Below are 15496 nucleotides of genomic sequence, written 5' to 3'. Positions count from 1 at the left end.
TACCAGTTTTATTTTTATTACATTTTCTAACCAATCAAGGCACATTGCCACTTTGATGTAGAGGACTACTATCAGGAATCTAAGTTTCAGGGGTACTATGTAGGGAGTTTAGCAGCAAGATGTTTGTTTACATTACCCTTGAACATCTGCATATCAGTACAGTTGGAGAAGCACATCTAAAACCGTAAATGACCAAGTTCTCTCTGATTCTCTCTCCTCTGATTTTGAGCAAGCGGTACAATGGGGAAAGAGGTGGCTTGTTACTTTTAATGCATCTAAATCCAAGCTTTTATCTTTACATAATCAACGCTCTGATCCCCATCTGGCATCAATTGAAATGAATGGTTCTCGTCTTGGGGAGGCCTCATGTTCTGACAAGCTTCTGGGCTTGACCTTTACTCCTGATCTTAAATGGAACACATACATCAAATCTGTTGCCAAAGCCGCTGAAAAAATGGTGGGATCTTTCTATCGATCCAGTAGATATCTCATTGCTGATGCAATTCTCTATCTATATAAGAGCTATGTACGTCCAAGGATGGAGTTCTGTTGCCACATTTGGGCAGGAGCTGCTAGAAAGAACATATCCTGCCTTGATAGAGTTCAAAATAGACTTCGTAGCCTCGTAGGAGATGTCCTTTTCTCTTCCCTGCAACCTCTTTCTCACAGAAGAGATGTTGCGAGTTTGTCTCTGTTTTATCGTTATTTCATGGCAAGTGCTCGGCTGAGCTCCAATCTATGGTCCCTCCTCACCAAATTTTCACAAGAAACACTCGTCTAGCAGAAAACACTATCACTAATTTCCCCCACTCTTTATCTGTGCCTAAACCTAAACATAGATTCCATGAGAAAAGCTTCATTCGCTCATGCATGGATTGTTGTTGCCACATCTGGGCTGGTGCATCTACCACTAGCCTCTCCATCTTGGATAGGTTCCAAAAAAAGTTGTCAATCTAATCTGTCCCACTTTATCAACTAAGCTCCAGCTCTTGTTCCAGCCTCACAATGTTGCATCTCTGTGCATGTTTTAATGGAATGTGTTCTGGTGAACTCGTTGCACTTGTACCCCGCACATATTCCCAACAAACCCGTTTAGTAATAAAATCTCACCCCTTCACTGTTGAGGTCCCTAGATGGCAAAAAGCTTTATACTCTAATAGTCTCTCCCTTTGAACAGCAAGACTTTGGAATTCTCTTTCTGTTACCTGCTTTCCTGGTCGTATTGATATCCAGAAGTTTAAATGTAACATAAACCGACATCTTGCTAATCTTTCCTAGACATGGTCTCAAAAAGTAGCCTTTTTCGTCCAAGTGGTGATATGCCTTGTTATGAGTTTACATTAAAAAAATAAAGCTGGTAAAGTGTATATGTGAGTATAGTTATCATACAAGTGAATGTTAAACGTAAAAAATGTAGGCACCGCCAAAACTGGGGGGGGGGGGGGCAGGTAAGTATTTTTTGACGGACCGTCTTTTTAAAAATCTACCAAAAATCAGATAATTATCCGATCAATACGAAATTTTCAGCGATTATTAAGAGAAGAATGAACTTTATAACAGTGTACTTATTTTTCATAAACGATATTTATATATATATATTTTTTTTGCTTACAACCCCCCCCCCTTGTTTTGAGGGGGTACAAATATGCTTAAAATAATCATCTGAAACTGAACACAACATATTGTGTTGTTGTAAGGGACAGAATTATAGATTTAAAAAAAAACAAAAAAAAAAAACTTGTTTGCATACCTTATTTTGACGTCTGAATATCCGAACTTCGATTGTGTTTAATTATCCCGCTTTTGAGTTTTGAAGTGTGAAATTCGGTGAATATGTTAAGTAAAATAATTAATTTAAGTTAAGCAAAAAAAAAAAAAAAAATTTTTTTTAATATTTATACGAAAAAAGCCATTTTGAAATCTTTGATAAATAAATTAACAATTTTTTTTTAGCGAGCCGAATAATGCATTGCATGACCATTATTAAACAGAGCATGCTTTGACGAATCGATACAAAACAAAAAAAAATCGATAAATATTGTGCCCTTTGTGTTAAAAATAGCATCATTTTTTTGCTCCCGTTTGAAAACGTTTGCCACCTTTCGACTACGGTGGACCAAACGCGCTGAAAAAAAAATTTTTTTTTTTATTCTGCTTTAAACTGCCCCCCTCCCTCATTTTGGGGAGCCTGGCCCCCACACACATACACATTAAAAACCAAACTCATACAAATGGTCACCTATCTGGTACTGGTCAGCCTCAGCGTTAATAATACATTGAAATTTTCGTCACTGAAAAATAAGTTTTTTTTGGCCTGTTTGGTCTTCCATAGTTTGCTTTTTATCAACTACAAACGTAAACATTGTCGATCTAGACTCTAGATCGACGCGAAGTAACTGGTTGCCTAAGTGGAATTATTTGAAATCCAGGTACTTATATTATAATATTTTTGCATATTCTCATAGAAAATCATCCTAAATCTTAGTTAGACAACAAATAAATAAATTAATTATTTCAAAAACCTTTTTTTTTTAATATTTATGTACGTTTTTTGTGCAAGACAAAAAATGTCAATTGTTAACGTTTTGGGAAAATTTAACATTTAAAATTCAATTAAAAATAGTAGAAAAAGTGGGTTTGTATTACTGTACACATAGATTCGAAAAAGTTGTCAAAAAAACAAATATATAACAAATAAATGTTATCAAAAGCAAGATAAGTTACTTTTCTACCAAACTGGATATATTTTTCGTGTTTTTATTCAATGTAACATGTTTATTCAGCTCGAAAACCATACAGCGTTTACCGATGTATTGGAACAATTTAGCAGTATCAGAATTTTTGTAGGAATTTTTGACACCCCTAACACGAAACTGCGAATACAATATAAAAATCTCGTAATTTCTCTGTTAAAAGTGGGTTATTTATTTTCTTTATGGATTATACTTCCAAAATAAACTATTACAGTTGTTTTAAAAGTAATAAAAATATTTTTATTTTTTTTTTAAAACAGTAATGAATTTTCCGAACTCAATATTTTTCAATTTTTAAACTCAATATTTTTAAATTTTTAAATTTTAAAAATCTATCAAAATTTTTCTATTGATTCTATTTTTACGATATTTTCAGGGTCAATGTGAAATTTTATGTTCTTTCCAATAAACCGAATATAATATTTTAGACAAACGTTTTTTTTAAATTCACGCCCCCCCATTTTCACGCCCCCCCATTTTCACGCCCCCCCCCATTTTGAAATGTCTATTAAAAAGTAAATAATTAATTTATGTTTAATAGGTTTATATATCACAAATTGAAGAGAAAAGGTCAATAAATAATATATTCAAATTTAAAACAAAAAAAAAAATCAGTTTTTTAGAAATTTACCTGTAAAGTCCGAAGTTTAAAACCTTATTTTATAAGAACACATTTTTTCTTTTTGTCTTTTTTTTTTTTTTTTTAATGAAACCTTGGTCCTTGCTCCTTTAATTGAAAAAAAAATTAGGGCTTGAATTACATTTTTCGAGGAGTTATAAGCTTAGAAAGATAGGGGGTCGAATAATTTACGCCTCTCATTTTGAAATGTCTATTAAAAAGTAAATAATTAATTTATGTTTAATAGGTTTATATATCACAAATTGAAGAGAAAAGGTCAATAAATAATATATTCAAATTTAAAACAAAAAAAAATATCAGTTTTTTAGAAATTTACCTGTAAAGTCCGAAGTTTAAAACCTTTTTTAAAAAAAAAAAAACACATTGTTTTGTTTTGTTTTTTTTTAAAATAAAACCTTGGTCCTTACTCCTTTAATTGAAAAAAAAATTAGGGCTTGAATTACATTTTTCGAGGAGTTATAAGCTTGGAAAGATGGGGTGGAATTATTCACTATTTTCACGAAATTTCTGACACTGCTATTGGAACATTCAAGATGGCGTCTTATTCTCTCTTTAACACGGTAAGTGTGGGAAAAGATGTTATAAATAAAAAACCGGATAAAATACTGTTAAAAACTCGCTCAATATATGTTACCGTGACATAGGTTGACATATATTCGGCGGGTTTTTAATAGTATTTTGTATAGTTTTTTATTTATAACACCTTTTTCCATACTTACGGTGTTAAAGAGGGTGTGAGACGCCATCTTGAATTTTCGAATACACCGGAAAACACTGTATGTTTTTCGAGCTAAATAAATATGTTACATTGAATAAAAACACAAAAAAATATATCCAGTTTGGCAGAAAAGTAACTTATCTTGCCTTTGATAACATTTAGTTGTTATATATTTGTTTTTTGACAACTTTTTCGAATCTATGTGTACAGTAATACAAACCCCATTTATTTGTTATATATTTGTTTTTTGACAACTTTTTTGAATCTATGTGTATAGTAAAAGTTTTACGAGTTAGTTTTTTTTTCAAAATACAAACAATAACATTCGTATTATTGTACGAAACAAACCTAACGAAATGTTCAATTCACACAAAATAGAAATGACATTTTATGCGTCAAATGTTGGAAATAATAAAACTAACCTTCATCAAAGAAATCAGAGTTTGTTTGCAAGGCATTCATGAATAAAATAACATTAAAACGATTTAACACGCAAACTACGTTTTTACCATTACCGTGTCATGGCGAGTCCGATCGCGCAAAGGTAAAATAACTCTCCTCGCAAAGGTCGGTCTCGAAAACAAATGACCGAAATGTTGAAACATAAACGGAATGTAAATAAATAAAATAAAATAAAAATGCGATTCTACTTTTTCAGGCGACTATATGTCAACACCATGATGGAAAAAAAAGTTGAAAATAAAATTCAAGGTGGGGGTTCAGGTAAATGTGTAGTTTGGCGGCGTAAATTATTTGACAGACAAAAAAATCATAAAAACTATTTATAATATAAAACAGTATAAAACACATTATTAGACCAAAAGGCTGAAATAAAACCAGAAAAAAATTCATTTTTATTATTTTTTTCATCATTTTTTTTTTTTTTCATCATTTTTTTTTATTGTATTGCAAATCTTCTTAAAGCCGCTGTATTGTTTTTAAAATTTGGCCTTTCTTAAGTTTGACAGATTTGCCTTTTTAAGGCTAAATTTGGCCTTTTTTACGTTCTTGCATTATGAAAAAAATGACGGCCAAAAAACATGGTTCATTAAAGAGCGTAATAAAGGCCAAATTTGGCCTTAAAAAGGCCAATCTGCGAAATCTTAGAAAGGCCAAATTTTAAAAGCAATATGGCGGCCTCGAATGTCGTACATTTAGTTTAATAAAAATGATGAAAAAATAATAAAAATGAATTTTTTCTGGTTTTATTTCAGCCTTTGGGCCTAATAATGTGTTTTATATAAAAATAAATAGCTTTTATAATTGTTTGTCTGTCAAATAATTTACGGCGCTAACGCTAAACTACACATTTACCGGGGATCAATTTCAGTGTATCTGAATTTGACGTCAAATGATTATAGTAACAAGCACTGAACTCATGCTTGTTAATATTAAAACATAGTCGACAGATCGTTTTTTTTTTTTTAATATGTCGTTTTAAGCAAAAACAACAGTACTTAATTGTCATGTCGAAAATAGCAATATATCCAGAAATTGCGAAAATTCATCGAGTAGAAAATTATGTATAGGTAAAAAGTAATTTTTACGAAAAATTGAGGGAAACTGCATTTTTCCTAGATGTGAACACCTTGAAGATTGCGAATACAGGAGACATTTATCTTCAGTTGCGCCACTTTAATGACTGGCGTACTGTTTTAGACTATAGCGATAGACGTTTTCTTTTTTTTTTTTACTATAAACACAATATCAGTTTGACTTTTCGTAATTTTTGGATATATTACTATTTTCGACATGGCAATCCAGTAAGTACCGTTGTTTTTGCTTAAAACCACATATTTAAAAATAAAAATCGATTTGTCGACTCTAGCTTAACAAGTACCCTGATTTCCTGTTATAGCACGTTCCCAAGAGATGATTAGGAATACAGAATGGCATTTCCAGCAGGATGGAGCACTTCCCCACTATCATCATGACGTTAAAGCATATCTTGATAGTCACCTGCGAAACAAATAGTTACGATGAAGAGGAAGTATCGAGTACTGTCCACGCTCATCAGATTTGACCCCCCCCCCCCATGGATTTTTCTCTTTTTGGAGGGCAGAGTTGGGTGGGTTAAACACGGGATTCACACCACAAAATGAGCTACAACGAATGAGTTGAAAGCAACCATTGAAAGAAGATTTGTCAACATACCAATTAAACTGATTAGGAACGTTTTCGATTCAATCAGTGAGCGTTGTTAGCTGTTCATCAATGGCCAATAATTTGAACACTTTCGATAATTAACTGGTTTCTATATTTGTTCACAGTATTTTGATGTACGTAACTTTTTTCTTATAATAAATGTTGATTTTATGGTCATTTAAAGAGTGTATACATTTTATTGGGACACCTTGTGTAAATAGATAGATAGATAGATAGAAAGATAGATAGATATTTGATATTGATTGAATACGCATGGCATAAGATTTTGAATATCTTTGGTTTATAACATAACTAGCATTTCAGCCCAGCGTTGCCTGGGTGTTTGGATGTGTATGTTGAGCAAAAAAAAAAAAGTGGTAGTAGGAAGGCAGGCTCGAACCGCAAAGGAGCAAAAGAACGGGGTAAAACCTAACGTTTATGCTGTTACGAGCACCGCCAAACCAGAGCCAACATTTTTTTTTAAATTAAGGCTAGACAATCTAAAGGAGAGGATGACTTTAAAAAATATCGCCGAAAAAAGTGACCCCCCCCTGTAGAAAAGTGCCTAGTTGAAGGGGAAGATATTAATGTTTTTAGCCAATTTTTCGATATTTGTCGTATGAAAGGTCGAACTTAAAAACGATACTGATCTTGGTAAAATCCGTCGCCTCTATTGAAAGTTTAAGGCAGATATGCAAACATACATACATACATACATACATTTATATATTGGTAACTAAAAATTTTCGACCCAAACTGATGAAAAAGCTTGCCCTATCTCTGAATACCCTTTATGTAAAATTTCAAATATTTAGACCAGAAATTGTCTGAGTAATTTGGAAGAGACCGCAGAGGTCAAATTTTTTTTTAACTTTAACCCCTATTATGACCCCTTAAAATTTATTGTTTTGGACTCAAATCAAGTTATTAAGTTAGATCCATGTCCAAGGAACCTATATCTAAAATTTCAAGTGCGTACACCCAAAATTGTCGGAAGAGGTTGGTAGAGTTCTCAAAGGTCAAATCGTTGAACTTTGACCCCTTAATCACCAAATTTCTGGCCAAAAACCGATCACATCGATTTTCCCCAATTCCCGGTACCCTATATAAAAAATTTTGAGTCTGTAGACTAAAAATTGACAGAATTATTGCGTAGGGAAATGTACACACACAGACACACAGGCACGTTCACGTTTATATATATATAGATTACTGATTGATTGTAGTAGTTTCTGGTTTGTTCAATCAGAGACCATCTTTTAGGCGAGTTGGCCATGTGATTGAGTTTGTAAAAGGTTAAACCCACAGCAATTCTCCCTCTTTTTTTCCTGGAATGAACTAAGCTTCTTTCCTAGAACTGCCCACCTGTGGAACTCTGTTCTGCTGGCCTGCTTTCCAGCTGGCTAGAATATGGTCGTCTTCAAGTCCAATGTAAACAAGTTCTTGCTGAGCTGTCTCCTTAAATAATCGAATTATACCAAATTCCCACTACTAACAATTACTATGCTATTGTTCCGATGACTATAATACACTTATTAACCTTTATTCTTGGCCTTGATTGTAACAGTATTTTCATGCACCTGGATAACACCAAATTATTTTGCTTATGGGCTAAGGGTTAGGTGTGGTCAGGGCTGTTGACACTTGGCTAAAGATGTTCCATATGCTCAGAAGAAGGATAGAGTATGTTTTTGTTGGAAACGATTAATTTCTCAACAAAGTAAAATAGACATATTTGGTGGCAAATAATTTGGCTTGATTAGAGAAATCTTAGAAATAAACCATGTGTTTAATGCCAATGAAAGACCTTCCCTGACGTTGGTGATATGAAAAACAAGAAATAATTTAACAAACATTACAAGGGGATTGAAAAATACCAATATGATAAAGAAATAAAAGGCTCTCTGGGGAAAGAAAAAGAAAGAAAGCATAGCGATTTAGAAGAAGAAAGAAAAGAGAAAGGACGAGATAACAGAAGAAGAGGGGGGGGTAATCTCCAGATGACAGAGGAGGAAATGCTAATCTCAGAAAAATGGTGGTCGGAATTATGGTTCCATAAAAATCATTGTGTTTGGCAGATGAGAAAATTTGCCCACTGGTCATTGAATCATCCACGTAGGTTTTTGGGGTTTAGCCCTAAAAGCTGGAAACCACCCTAAAAGAGTTAAGTTGAAAAACTCTTCTTCCTCTCACTGAGAAACCATCTGAAGGAATCCAAGTTGAAAAAAATCCTGCATCTTGAAACCGTTAAGAACCCAAATAGTTTAAGTTTCCTTTGCACAAAGTGTACTTGAAATATCTTATGAATAATTATTTTCATTTATAAGAAAATGATCTCTGATTTATTATTGATTATTGAATTGCTTTGATTGTGGAGAATAACCCAGTTGATTTCAGATCAACCCTGAACCCAACGCCAAGCTACAGCTGAGGGAGGCGATATATCAACCATTTACCAGAGCATCTATGAGAAGAATTCAACCACAGCATCTGATGACGAATGACCAACCCACGAGTTGAAGGTATTGCCACACAGACTTAGGATTGTGTGTGTTTTGTGTGCCCTGAGCATCAAAATGGTAGTTACAGTAAAAAATGTCTGGTTACATTTTGAAGAATCCATCATTAAATGATTGCGGCAACAACCCCGTCTGCTTATAGATAAGTAGTGACTCCATTGTAAAAATTTTTTCCAAATATAAAAAATAAAGTTTAAGACAAAGGTCAAGTATTATGGTTCACATTGCTAGTCTTTCTCTACTCTGTTGTTATTTCTATGGAAGATGTCTGACTGAACTCCAATTTCTGGTTGCTCCTTATAAGACAGTCATAACAAGAACTCGTCTCACTACCACAATCACAAAGAACTTTCTGTTCTGCCTCTGTGTGCCTAATGTCAGGCGTAATTTCCATGAATAAAGTTTCTTCCCAAGAACTTTCCATCTGTGGGCCATCTATGGAACTGCCTCCTTCCAGACTACAACATGATCGTCTCCAAGTCCAAATATCAATGAATACGTGTCATGAACTGTCTCCGATAAAAAATCAAACTTTGATCATTCCATTCCTCATTTCCAACCATCTGAAGAATATTCTACATCATTTAACTGCTAATCCATCCATCTGATCAGTCTTTATTGCAGTGTGTTTTTTTGTCTTTAATAAGTGGTGACCCTCCCCACATACACAAAAAAAACCCTGTTGTGTTGGTAAAATATCACTGATATCAATGTGATTAATTTGTAAAATGTGTTTCACATTTTTGGCAAATAAATAATTCAAAGTATACGTAGTCTGATCATCCTCGTGATCATGCCATGATAAATAACACAAGATAAGTATTTTAATTCAATCAGTTATGCTCTGGGTGTGTGTGTGTGTGTGTGTGTGTGCTATATGCCACATCGCCCAAAAGTAGGTTGGTTGATTATTTTACAGCATAGCAACCCTTTTCGGGTTATTTAATGCTGAATCCAGTGATTTTGAAGAAAATTTTTTTAATAGAATATATATATATATATATTTTCAAGTCGGTTTCAATTTAACCCATAGTTGGGATCCTAACAGGTACTACCACTTTGGGTCAGCATGGGCCTGGGAGCAATGGCAATTAAGGGGTGGCTCCACACTCCCCAAAGCCCGCAAACTGGGGCCTTACCATATCCAGGACCCCAAAAGTAGGAACTCCGATGTTGTCCATTAATCCGTCTGGTTGCACTCGTTTCCAGTGATTTACTTCTCGCCCAGCTTCAACTTCAATATTCCCGATCTCTCTTGGAATCTTTGAGCAACCAACTATCCTCAGCAGTATCCAAAATCCAGCTGTTCACGGCAACCAACGTTCAGGCCTCAACTAAGTGTCAAACTGCCCCCCCCCATCAAGTTTCATTCCTATTATTCCCTACCTATCAGTCATTCTATTCGGCCCCCCCCCCTCCGGTCACTTGTCATGCCCTGAATTAAACCGTACCCTTATTTCTCTTTGTCTGCATTAAGAACAAATTCCTATCCATTGTCTATTGATAAGTCCCTTTATTACTCGCTAAATCTACTTCCTTTTCTTTTTTCATCTATCTTTTTCTTTTGTTATTTTCCTACCTCTCTCCTCAGTACTCAACGAACATAGAACTCGTCTCACTACCTCAATATACAATATGACCCCTGAAAATACCATTGAGGAATGAGTGTTGTCACATATATAGTATCTGTACCGGTTGGTTTCAGAAGGCTTTCTTTCTAGGCATTGTTATGTTTAATCAATGAGCAATTAATAAACCAAATAAAATAAACGTTTTCATACATGCTCTTCTTATTCTCTTTGTTACTGTTTCTTTTCATCTTCATTGTGTCTTATGTGTGGCAATGATCGTTTTGTCTAATAGTTGGCAATTATCTGTTTAACTAAGATGAATAAAACTTTATGCAGGAAATACTGACACAAGGAAGACGTTCACTGAGTTTCTTCAAGGTTTTATTCGAAATAATTTATTCATGGAGAGAGAAATTAATCATTCAAACACGGTAGTATTTGAATATATGGTTAAGTGGCAGTTTTAGTAATTTAGTACTGCTTTTAAGCTTTACCGTTCACTTATTTTTTGACCAAATTTCAAACAATTATTACAGTTTATAGATCACCTTCTCAGCTATATTGTGAAAAAAATTTCAATTTTCGTTCAGTAAAACAAAATTCATGATGAATTTACTGGTGTTCAAAATTGTAAAAAAAAGTAAGGAGATGAGCAACGTTTTTTTATAGCTGGTTTCTATAGCAACCCCGTCACTTCAGCAACTACTGTTGCCCAATTCACCACTCTCGCAAAAAGAGAAGTAACAAGTGAAACAGAGAGAACGAAAGGAAGATAATTGGGGGATTTTATTGAAAGCAAACAAGTGCCGTACATTGTTATTACATGTGTATGTTATGTCTATGGGGGCAAAAAAATAAGACTGAAATTACACAAAGAACAAGCGAATTTACTGGAAGCCTGGAAAAAGCATGAACTGGAATATATACATTGAGAGCATTGCCAAGGCTGTTGCAAAGAAGGTGGGCTCTCTCTACCGTGCCAGAAAATTACTTACACCTGAAAGTATCCTGTACCTCTATAAGGCCACCATTCGCCCATGTATGGAATACTGCTGTCACATTTGGGCTGGTGCATCTGCTGCTTGTCTCTCACTCTTGGACAGGGTTCAAAAGAGAGTCGCCAACCTGATAGGTCCTGAACTGTCATCTAGGCTTCAGCCTCTGTCCCATCGACGAAATGTTGCATCCCCCTGCCTGTTCTACAAATACTTTAATGGTGAATGCTCTGATGAACTGCAAGCACTTGTACCTTCTCGACGTGACTACCCCCGACAAGCAACTAAGTCCCACCCCTTTACAGTAGAGATCCCTAGGTCTAAGAAAGCCTTTTACTCCAATAGTTTCTTCCCCAGAACTGCAAGTCTTTGGAACTCCCTTCCGGGATACTGCTTTCCCAACTGTACTGATATGCAGAAGTTCAAGTGTAATGTGAAAAAACATCTTTCTACTCATCTCCCTTCATAATGTCACTGAAAATTATGTCCCTGATAGTAGCCCCCTACTTCAAAGTGGCACTTGCTTTGTTTGGGGTGAAGATTGAATAAAAAAGAAAAAAATTACAATAGAAAAATGCGAGCATGAAAAGTAAGATGGTTAAGCTTAAACATGGAAAAGTAAAAAACTAGCTGTTAAGACTGGGAAAGGAAAGGGCAAGATATGCTAGTAAAAAATATAATGCATTTATAAATTAAAATCAATTCTTATGCTGGAATATTTTAAGTTATAAATTGATTATATGTTTTTTTTAATGGAATATCTTGTACTTTTCTTTTCCATTTTTAACAACTAGTCCTTTACTTTTCCATGTTTAAGCTTAACCATATTACTTTTCATGCTCACATTTTTCTATTGTAATAAATAAATACTTATATATTTCTTAAACTTGCTAACTTAAAAAATGAGTGGCATGCAGGCATGTTATGTACTCCTTCCTAAAAACTCACTTCCACAAAAACAACCAAGAGCAGGTCACTCCAAACAGACTTTCCTTTATCAAAGACAAATGAAGATAACTCAACTGTCTTAACTCAGAGATTAACAACAACAAAGAGAATATCACTCCAAACAGACTTTCCCTCATCTATAGACAAGGGGAGATAACTCAATTGTCTTAATGGAGGAAATACTAAGACGAATAAAACTTTTATGCAGGAAATACTGACACAAGGAAGACGTTCACTGAGTTTCTTCAAAATTTTATTGGAGAGAATTTATTTATGGAGAGAGAGGCTAATAACTAAATCATATATTTCTTAAATTTACTAACTTAAGGAATGAGTGTTGCACACAGATGGACTGTAAGATTCACTGAAATTATCAGTTTCTACATCATTTGGACATGTCTCGTTCACACGCTTTCACCAAGAAGACTAACTTTAACATCTTTAGTTTCTCTCACTCGAAAACATGAGAGCATTCTTATCGTTCAACTTTGTTTTTTTTTTGTTTTTTTACGGTTTGACCTGTTGCCCTCCCTCTTCAACTTGTTTGGGTACAATTCTATTTGCAGATAGGTTATCATGACATGCACGAAAGGTGACACTTATCAAAATTCACACTAGCTAACTTAATTGCTACTTACTAGCGTAGGGTCCCTATATGTAACAGGCATCACTCACACCAGTGATCATGGCTAATTTTGCAATTTTGCACCCATCCAGTTTGCTGCTTTTTGTGTCTTCTCAGACACAGTTCAAATACGTGGGAATCATAAACGAAGCTTTTAGAAGCAGATGATACCTTCCCCCCCCCCACACACACACACTTTTGAAGGCTTTGAGCTTAATTTGGAAAATTTGTTTATCTGTTTTTTTGGGGGGGGGGGGAGTGTAAAACAATAGTTCAAAATTCTATTCAACAGTTTAAATGCTTCCAGATTCCTTTTAAATCTCAAAGGGTTATAAAATAGTTAATTCTCTTTTTTTATGTAAAAACAAAAGAATAAAATAGCTGACTCGTTTACAAATAAACTAAAGTGCTCGGGCGAATAGATCATAATGCATCTAATTAAGAGTATGATGCACAGAGGATGCCACACATTTGAGGGCCTTGAGCCTGATTTGGGAAATTTATTTATCTTTTTGTTTTGCAAATAAATAATTCAAAGTGTAGTGTCTGTTTTCATCAGTTTCAGAAAGTCATTCCCTCATGCATTATCTCCGTTTGGGGACATAATGCCTGGGAGAATCATCCGAGACACCAACATCAAAGAATGATAGAAAGTGGGACAACAAAAAAAGAAGGGGGGAAAAAAAAAAAAGAATCAATAAAATCAAGGGCAGATTGGTATAAGTTACTTTCTTTTTTCTTCTTCTTTTATTCCAAAAAAGTGGTCCAAGTAGACATTGCTCATTATCAGGCTGGCAACACAATTTTAAAAAAATCGTCAAAGTACAATTTCGTTGAAATTACTGCAACTATATTCACTGTGGAAGAATTAATCATATGGCTTTGATTTTTTTTCTCTTTTCTAAAATAAGATAAAACTAAAATCTTGGTATAATATTATTAATGAGATCAATGTGATTGGCACAAGCTGTTGCTGTAGTAGATTTACAGAATAATTAACAGAAAAAAAAATCAATATTAAAAAAAATCAATATACACTGTGACCCCTGAAAATGCCATCTATGGAAATGTTAATAAAATTCACAATCAAATTCAAACATATTTGGTGCAAACTTCAATCTGTACCTGACTTGTCCACCAAATTCCAGACATGATTGTCCAACAGTCTTTGTTTAATCGCAGTTCAGTTACATGTAGGGACATTGCTTGCTTGCCTTCTCTTTCTTTCTCTCTCTCTCTCTCTCTCTCTCTCCCCCCTTAGTGATGCTACATAGAGAAAGACGAGAACGTGACTGACTATTTACTCTTTCTCTCAATCTTTCTTTTTTTTTCATTTGTTTACAGTCTTATTTAAAAGATAAAAAAAAAAAAAAAGTGGCGGTAGTGAGCTGGCAAAGCCAGCTAGTCGATTCTAAAACTTGCAATTGAAACCGTTGTAATGTATTGGTCCCAATATTTTTGTGTGAGCCTCAAACAGAATTTTATAAAATTACTGAAATGGTTACGCATGATGTTGCTACTTATAATTATGTGTAAATTATGTGTAAATATCTTCATTGAAGATGCAACTTTACAAAAGACAGAAAAGAAGCATTTTATTATAAGAACAGTAGCAGTAATTACGTAGCAACTCTTGATTGGACAAAATCTCCTATTAGCAGTTTGTTGGAATCAGGGAATTATAAAAGCCAAGTACGTCCAAAGATGGAGTACTGCTGCCACATCTGGACAGGAGCTGCTAAAAACAGCCTATCCTGCCTTGACAGAGTACAAAATAGATTTTGTGGTTTGGTGGGGGATACCCTTTTCTCTTCCCTGCAACCTCTTTCCCACAGAAGAGATGTAACGAGCCTATCTTTGTTCTATCGTTATTTCCATGGCAAGTGCTCGTCTGAGCTCCATTCTCTGGTCCCCCCTCGCCAATCTTTTTCAAAAAACACCCGACTAGCTGAAACCACCGTCAATAATTTTCCCCACTCCTTATCTGTGCCTAAATCAAAACATAGATTCCATGAACAAAGCTTCTTTCTTAGAACTGCACGACTGTGGAACTCTGTTCCACTTGCCTGTTTGCCTCCCGACTTCAACCTGGATGTCTTCAAGTCCAACACAAACAAATACCTGATGAACTGCTCCCTTAAGTAATGACACTTTATCAATTCTCCAATACTATTACTACACTATCCCATTGATTACTGTACACACAATAACCCTTATCCCTGAGTGGCCCTTGAGCCTTGATAAGTGGTGAACTCCATGTAAAAAAAAGAACAAAAAAAAAAACACGTAGTTTAAAACTAAAACATAGCATTTTTCTGCCTCTTTCATCCTTTTCTTTCAGAGACAACAGATGTGCATAAAACACAATATTACTTGGGTTTTAGGAACTTATCAAAGCAATAAGGGTTCCTCAAGTAGAAGAGCCCTTTTTTTCAATTGGAATACAACGAGGATTCAAGCATTGGAGTGTAACGAGATAAGCTTGGCTTTAGAGGAGTTGAAAATTAATTTAAATATTTTTAAAACTAAGCTTCTTTTTCCCCTCGCATCATGTGCTCCAAGTCAGAAGAGGAAGAATCAGC

General features: G+C 34.6%; 1 protein-coding gene across 3 annotated transcripts in view; it reads right to left on the bottom strand.

Annotated features, from left to right (window-relative positions):
* Positions 1 to 15496, bottom strand: part of LOC145259943 (bifunctional peptidase and arginyl-hydroxylase JMJD5-like) — a 47365-nt gene that overhangs the window by 4545 nt on the left and 27324 nt on the right. Inside the window, exon 1 of one of the 3 annotated variants that reach the window (XM_080117909.1) lies at positions 4534 to 4681. The exons of 1 other annotated variant lie outside the window; for it this stretch is intronic. The gene's annotated coding sequence lies outside the window, so the exon portion shown is untranslated. Of the gene's footprint in view, positions 1 to 1750; positions 1938 to 4533; positions 4682 to 15496 lie in introns of those variants that run through there. One more of the 3 variants, XM_080117911.1, reaches the window with a different exon arrangement.

Source organism: Euprymna scolopes, chromosome 35, assembly GCF_053919585.1.
Source record: "Euprymna scolopes isolate OS-2025 chromosome 35, ASM5391958v1, whole genome shotgun sequence".
Taxonomy (NCBI): Eukaryota; Metazoa; Mollusca; class Cephalopoda; order Sepiida; family Sepiolidae; genus Euprymna; species Euprymna scolopes.
This window is presented reverse-complemented; position numbering and strand designations above follow the sequence as displayed.